The sequence below is a fragment of the Alligator sinensis genome, unplaced genomic scaffold (assembly GCF_000455745.1).
Source record: "Alligator sinensis unplaced genomic scaffold, ASM45574v1 scaffold557_1, whole genome shotgun sequence".
Taxonomy (NCBI): domain Eukaryota; kingdom Metazoa; phylum Chordata; order Crocodylia; family Alligatoridae; genus Alligator; species Alligator sinensis.
The window spans coordinates 616,648-624,485 of record NW_005842349.1 but is presented as its reverse complement, the minus strand read 5'-3'; positions in this window follow the sequence as shown (position 1 = coordinate 624,485).

Genomic DNA, 7,838 nt, shown 5'->3' with positions numbered 1-7,838 from the left:
GCAGCGGGAGCTGCAGAGGATCCCAACCTAGAGGTTGCCCTAGCCTAAGGGTGTTGTGGGGGCTAAGGGTGTATGGAGCTCTCACTGTGGCAAGCAAGATCAACTGCTCAGGGAAAGGTGGCATGGGAGCATATAATAGAGCGGAGGCGGGCACAACTTGTAACAGAACAGAAGCTCAGTGCATATAAACAAGTTTCAAACTGGCTGAAACTGGTTTAAGATAAACCTGGTTAAATGTAGTATCAGACTTACCTGATTTAGGTCAAAGTGGTTTATGAAACTTCTGTCCCAGACCCCTTCCTGGTTCAAGTTAAATCACTGTCCCCCAGAATCCGAGATGCTTTCCAGCCTGGCTTGGCTGTGCTGTCTGCTCCAGAGAACAGGGTTGGCTCCACCCCTCTGCTCCCGAGCTGGAGCAGTGAAGGCTGACTGACCGGGGTGGGAGGCGGGGGACAAAACAGGCTAGGGATGCAGCCCAGTCTACAGGGGATGGACTACAAGTGTGGGCTACAAATCCCAGAGGCACCTGGAAGTAGGAGGAGGAAGTGATGAGGAATCCTGCTGCTCTAATTCTGGACTACAAATCCCAGAGACCTTGGGGGCACCAGGAAGACGAAGTAAACACACAGCCAGAGACCAGTGGTCTAGCACCCCCTGGCTTCTGGCCTGAGCCACCGCAGGCATGTGGCTGCATTTACTGAATCAAAGGTGAAATGTCTGTTCACTTACATTTCAATTTAATCTGTGCAGATTAGATTAACCTGCAAAGACTGAATCGATTCAGCCTTGGGCTTTTTGACTGTGTGTGCCAAGCCTAGGAGTGTTCTAGGAAAGATTGAAGAGATGTGAACAACCTGAAGACACAATGAGTCCTGATACAACAATTGGCAATTATTAACAAGTAATAAGACCTTAGTTGCAACAATTTACCAATCATTATGGCATACAATTACATGCCTTGTCTGAAACTGAGGCTCTCTGTTCAGGAGACAAATGCTATTTTTTCATTACTGTATTGTACTTTGCCAGTCTAATCTGCTAATCTGATATCTGTAAGAAAGATCAAAGCAAAAATACTTGTTTGTTATAGCTAGGACTTAGCTTTACTGTGAAAGCTCATTTCTGAGATTCTATTCATGGAAAAGAAAAATGTGAGCAGGCCACTTGGGAGTTTCATTTCAGCCAGGCTAATTTGGGGTAAAGGATGAAACTAATACTACATATTGAATAATGTAATACTCTGTCACCCACAATTTTACTTTTAGTGATACCCACAAAAAAGGTCCATTTCCAAGACTACCTTCCTCAAGTTCTCATGTTGGTTTTTTCAACCAAAATACTCATAATGATCCCAGCCTCCTTGGAATCAAGCAAAGTTTGATATTCTTGATAATACAGCCATTCTGTCTCAGTGGGTTCTCTGAAAAGTAACTCTTTGATTTCCAAGTGAGTCTCTTGTTGAGTCTTCATGTTTATGTACCTTCTTTTATTAGTATTACTGATATTCAAGAAAGCTTCTCTGTCAACCCAAGATAAAACACATTATAATCTAGCCTCACCTGACAAAGGCATGGAGTACTGTGAATATGATGAACCCAGTCTAAAAGTAAGGGTCACTGCCTTACAGCAATAGAAAAGTGAAGAATGTATTTGCAGTCATTTTTACTACTTAGTATCTAGGAGTGGTTGAATAGGTGTCATATTGCTCACTGCCCTCGCTATCTGAGGGCACATGCTCTAGGCAAAGGGTACAAGAATAGGTATTTCCACTTTCCCAAGGTGCACTCTGCACTTTTTCAGCACATAATCCTCTCACCAGGCTTCAGGTCAAGTTAACTGTTCCTTATGCAGTTGTTCATTTCTATCTGACATGAAGTAAGCAAGAAGAAAAGTCTGGACTCCCTTCTTGGTATAAAATGAAGTAGCAACATTGTTATAAAGTGGGAATACACAATATGTTCATAGACTTCTTAATTACAGAGACATTCTTTGTTTCTTACAGACCTAAGATGTTGATATTCATAATGTTGGTTTGGTTCCAAAGACTTTCATTTTCTGAAGAATTTTGAAAACCAACACCCTTGAACTTAGAAGAAACCCTAAAAAGGAACATGATGGATCTAGAATGTTTTATGAATGTTGTAAGTGATGTAATATTCTTTTTCTCTTTTTTAAAGGATGGTTCCCATTATTAATATGTTCATTTCTTTTGAGTGCCCATCATCGACTGGTTTAGGGAAGGTACCTTAAAAAACAATTCCTCAGTCCAGCTTTTTTCCTCTGTGTTTCCAATCAGAAACTCCAAACTAACTTTACTAGAGTTTAGATCCTAACAAATACCAACTATGATCATGCAGATATTTATGCAAGGCAAAACTAATCACACAGTGAAAAATATTTCTTCCACACTAGTCATGTAGGCCTAGAATCTTGCCTTTGACTGAAAGGGCAAGTTACTTTGGGAGCTGGGATTACTGAGCTTTGCTACTTATGGTGAGACTAATGGCATGATTATGGTGAGACATGGCACCTAAGGCCTGCTCCTGCTCCTTGAATTCACTAAAAATTCTTCTATGTTTATCAACAAATACTTAGAACTTTAAGCCATGGGCTAAATTACTTACAAGGGGCCTGTTTTAGTGGTTTTGGCCTCCTCTGACATGGCTTAACCTTTATGGATGTTATAGAGGGTTTGAAAAGGATTTTAAATAATGGTACCAAAAGGCCATGTCCAAAAAGTTGGGGGAAGAAGTTGGGGGAGGAATCAATCTGAGTTACTTCTCTCTGTTTGACCTTGTTTAGATCAGAAGTGAACAATATGCATATTTGCCCTTGCTGAGGACAGGAGATGTGCAAGCAGCCTGCCCTGGTGTAGGCCCACAGGCAGGAGGTGCTCCTGCACATCTCCTATCATGCCCTGTGAGCTCCCCATGCTGTCAGAGACTACCAAGCACAGCCAAATGCCTGGGCCACCCCTGATTGGCTGCTGGGTGCATACAACCACACTTGCAAACCTCTGCTTATGGACCTTCCCCTGTGCCCTACCCAGAAGCTTCTAGAAGAGTCCCAGAGTGAGTGCCCCCCTTGTTAATTGCACATTCATCTGTGTCTTGGCTTGCCTGTACCCACCTAGGGCATCCTACCACCTGCAGACTCAGGAGCTGCGATGCATCCTGCTTGTTGCCCTGTGCAACTCTCACCAGAAACTGCAGGACATCATGCATGGCCAATGTGGACATAGTCTGATGCTGGTCACAATGGGACATGGGTCCCAGCTCCCTGTACCATGAGCCAGCCATCTTGCATGAGGCCAGCTACTGCACCCTGTGCATGCTAAGTTTCCGGAACTGGGCCACCAACTTCCATATGACAGAAGAGGATGAGGCCACCCAGGGTGCCAGGGTGGTCTGGTACCAGATATTTCAGCAATGGCCAAATGCTTGTTTTATTTAAGGTTGCACAGCAGCAAGACCCTATGAATTACTTCTGCTGGGTGATACTCCACTCTGGCAAGGAAAGAACTTACCACCTCAGTAAACATAGCCAAAATAGAAGAGTAAACATGAGTTAACAACATGAATCTCTGTAGTAGGAGTCTGCTATGGTGCTACATGATATTATTACTTTTTCTTGCTGTTAGTAATAACCTAAAAGGTTGTCTCTAAATTAAGGGATAACATTTTTATAAAGGTCTCAGGATAGTCTCTTTCTGTCTTTTTAAAAAGCTACTAACTAAAATTGTGCTGAGAAATTATAGCATATCAAGTAAGCTATGCAGCAGTAGTCAGAGTTTCCTCAATACATTTTAGATAGGAGAGTTTCCTTTCCTCAGAGTCCCCCCAGGTCTTGTAAGGGAGAAATGAGCAGGACATCAGCAGAACCCCTCCAGTTTTGTACCAAGTGACAATTGACAATACATGGAAAGGATTTACCACCAAGTGGAAGGAGTCAAAACAAAAGACTTAAGAGGAGCTAAAAATATGAATCTCTATGATTTTACTAAATGGTACTGCGTATCACTGCTGTTAGGGAAACTTTTTCTGGATGCATGTCCCAAACTGAATAATTTCTGGAAATGTTTCCTTAGGCAACATTCCTTGAACCAGGGCCTTCTACATCCCAGTTGAGCAAGCTGAATGCATTAATCACCAAGTTACTGTCCATCTCAGGCTGTAGATATTGCCTTTTTTTTGCTCTTGCTTTATCTTTTTTTTTTTTGTTTAAAGGCTTCATTTTTGTTTAAGTGAGGAGCGGAAACAGTCTCACAAAACCTCAGCCTTTTTCGTGAACAAGAATTGTTGTCCAGTAAGCTCTATCGCTTATGACAAGGATGATGGGGGATGATGGGCTTTTGTTCTCTTATGTCCCACAGGGTGCTCCCAAATGAACACGCTATATATCATTTGTAGGAATTGATAATTGAAGCACCAGTGTGTCAGCAATTTCTTACTGATATCTGTCAAAGGACAGAGTGAAGAGCAGCCCAGACTGCTAACACCAGATGGACAAAGGCTTTGAAGGGAGGGAGCTGTCTGCCAGCAACTGTTGGTCAGCAAGGGGAAATGACCCAGCAGGATCAGCCTTATTTGCGTTTCAGCTGCAGAGCAGCTTTGCACTTTCCATTACCATGGCACATGTAATAAATGCACCTAGAGTTACCTTGATCACAAATGAAGTCTGCAGGTTTTGTGTGAGGGAACTGCTCCCTGTCCTCTGGTGACTCGCTAGGAATGTTGTCTTACATTTTATGGCTGAGAGGTTCTGTTAGTATGGGTAACCTCAGTATGGTTATCTGCCCAAAGTAGGTAGAAAGTAGAAACTGTGAATTATGGAGGGCTCAGGGGCTCTGGACAAATAGAAAGCAACATTTTTTATCTCATTATTTTTAAGCCAATCTCACAATTCTGAAGATGAGAATTGCACTTTTAAGCGAGCACAGCTGACAGTGGGAAGATCTGAATGTGAGACCCTTGACTGAGCAGTGACACAAATGGTTGTACAAAAGCTCCCCTCATTCAGTTCTGCAAAGCCATTTCCCATAGGAGTCCCTGTGCCCTATGGAGCAGACTTCTTTTAAAGAGCAGTGGCAAGGCTTTGGCCCTGCTCCACGTCTGCCAAGGCTAGCTGAGCCAGGTGAGTGCACTGGGGAAAAGAAATCTGCTCCAGCTTGATTCATCTGATTGCTCGCCTAACATATACTCAGAACTCCCAGGGTAGGGGCTCGGGCACAAAAAAAAAAATCATGTGGATCAGAATTTCAGTTTTGACAAGCAATTGCCAAACATTTTGAAAAGTCTAAAGGATGATGCAATCTACTCTTGTGGGTGTTCTGGGAAGGACTGAAGAGCCTGAGCAACCTGAAAGCACAATAAGCTTTGATGAGATGAGTTTAAACCAGCAGTTTCTAATGATGAGGCACGATTATAATAAGACTTGTCCGGACATGAAATTTGCCACTAATTTTTTTTTCTCGGGCATAACCTGTCTGATGTGCTAGCCACTAAAGGCACCATCCACCAGAAGTTTTAGAAGCAGTAGTGCTCCTACTTTATGCCTAGGTCCTCACCCTCCCTGTTAAAGCTCCTTTCTGAGGTTCCTCATTCAGGTGACAGAAATGTGAGTGGTCCATTTGGGAACTTCCCTTTTGTGTGGAGAAACTGTAGAAAAATGATCAAGGGTATATCTGTACTAAATCCCCAACACTCCTGAGGACATTGCTGTGGAGTATACCCTGTTGACCCCCTTCCACTCACACAGAGAATGAGACTCTTATGCTGCTTTAGGGCACACATGCCTTGTCTCTCAAGTGCATCAGAAGCAGAGATCTCAAAAGCACTGTCAGGATCTGCTTCACCGCCTCACTCATGGTTTGTGCAAGCAGGCATGGCTGAATGGGTGTGTTTGACAGCAACTCCTTGGGAGTGCCAGGAAAACAGTGTGCACATGCTCCTAGGGACTGTGCACCTAATAATCAACACTTGGACTCCCTCTGAATATTATTGTTAGGGGTATCCATCCTGTAATGCCAGGTCTGGGATCTCTTGGCCAAAGTTTCCATTTCAGTTCCATTTGAATGGCAGACCTATAGAGAATGGTGTTGCCGGCAGGAACTCAGTCCTAGCACACTGGGAGCTTTGAACAAGGACACTAAGGCTTTGGAGTGAATCTTTTGTTGTATGCAGAGTGCATAATGAGTCAGAGCCTTATAGTGTTTTTTTCAGGAACCCAGGCAGGAGCCACTCAGATTGTCCTTGAACACTTAGGGCACATTCAGGCAGGTGCGGCCATGCAGTATGTGGTGCCACAAACATGTCTGCAGTGCCACATACTGCACAGTCAGCTGTTCTTCATGTTGCAAGAGCGTGCTGCCCCATTTTGTTTTTTTTCTACGTTTTTTTTTGGACAGATCTTTCTCTGCTTCACCACTGAAAAGAAACTGAAATGTAGCAGAGGGGCCAACTTCTTCACCCAGCTCCACCTGTCTCAGTTCTTGCCTTGCCAGCTCCTAGCAGAACAGATTTTGCCATTTCAAAGAATCACATGCTTAGTCTAGATTACACTCCCCTACTCTTTGATGTACAAAACTCCCATCTCAAACCTTTGGAGCACTGTGTCCTAAATCAGCAATCCAAAACCTGCTGACTAGAGGGTGGCAGCCGATGGTTTGGAACCAAACTTGTGATTAATCAGGCATGATTTGGACTGCTTAATATATCCCCCGATAGGAAAGTACTCCCAATTTTGCCACTGAGTAATCTTGCTCTTAAGCCATTTGCAGAACATTTATTCCCTGCTCCAACATAAACTCTGCCTGGTTTGAGGCTGTAACCCTGGCATTCCCAACAGAGAACCAATGATCTCAGTCTGCAGAGATATTTCTGCAACCTCCCTTCAGCAGAAGTTGTTACCTTCTGCAGCATCTCTTAGCTGTCTGCTGACTCTTTCAGCAACCTCAGTCTCATTAAGATCATGCATAAGTGTACTTCAGTACTGAAGTGTGATTCTAATGCACCCTGCTCATGGAGATATAAATCCAGAGTTGTACTTTTCTGACACATCATCATCTGAAGAGTGAGACATAAAAAAGGAACCAGGCAGAGGAAGGACCCACCCACCTTCTTCATCAACAGCTTCTCAGGGACTCGAGCAAGCTGGAATACAGCCTCACACAGGTGACTAAGTTCCCATATCTGCCAAATGGATAGAAAAAAAGTCTAGCCCAAAGGCTCACTGGATATGTTTGACCATGTAAGTTGCCATGTTAAATGATCCACCCTTTGCTGCCTCGATTCATGGCTTTCTTGAGAAATTTTTGCTATGCAACAGTTTTAAAACATTGTCTTTCATAGACTTTCATAGACATCAGGGCTGGAAGGGACCTCGGAAGATCATCGAGTCCAGCCCCCCACCCAAAGGGCAGGAAGTCAGCTGGGGTCATAGGATCCCAGCAAGATAAGCATCCAGTTTCATCTTGAAGGTGTTCAATGAAGGCGCTTGAACCACCTCCGGTGGCAGGCTGTTCCAGACCTTGGGGGCTCGGACAGTAAAGAAGTTCTTCCTTATGTCCAGCCTGAAACAATCTTGAAGTAGTTTGTGACCATTCGACCTCGTCATCCCTTGGGGCGCTCTGGTGAACAAACGTTCCCCCAGATGCTGGTGGTCACCCCTGATAAACTTGTAGGTGGCCATCAGATCACCCCTGAGCCTGCGCTTTTTCAGGCTAAAGAGCCCCAGGGCTCTCAGCCTGTCATCGTAGGGTCTGCTTCCCTGACCTCTGATCATGCGCGTGGCTCTTCTCTGGACTCTCTCAAGCTTCTCCACATCCTTTTTGAATTGTG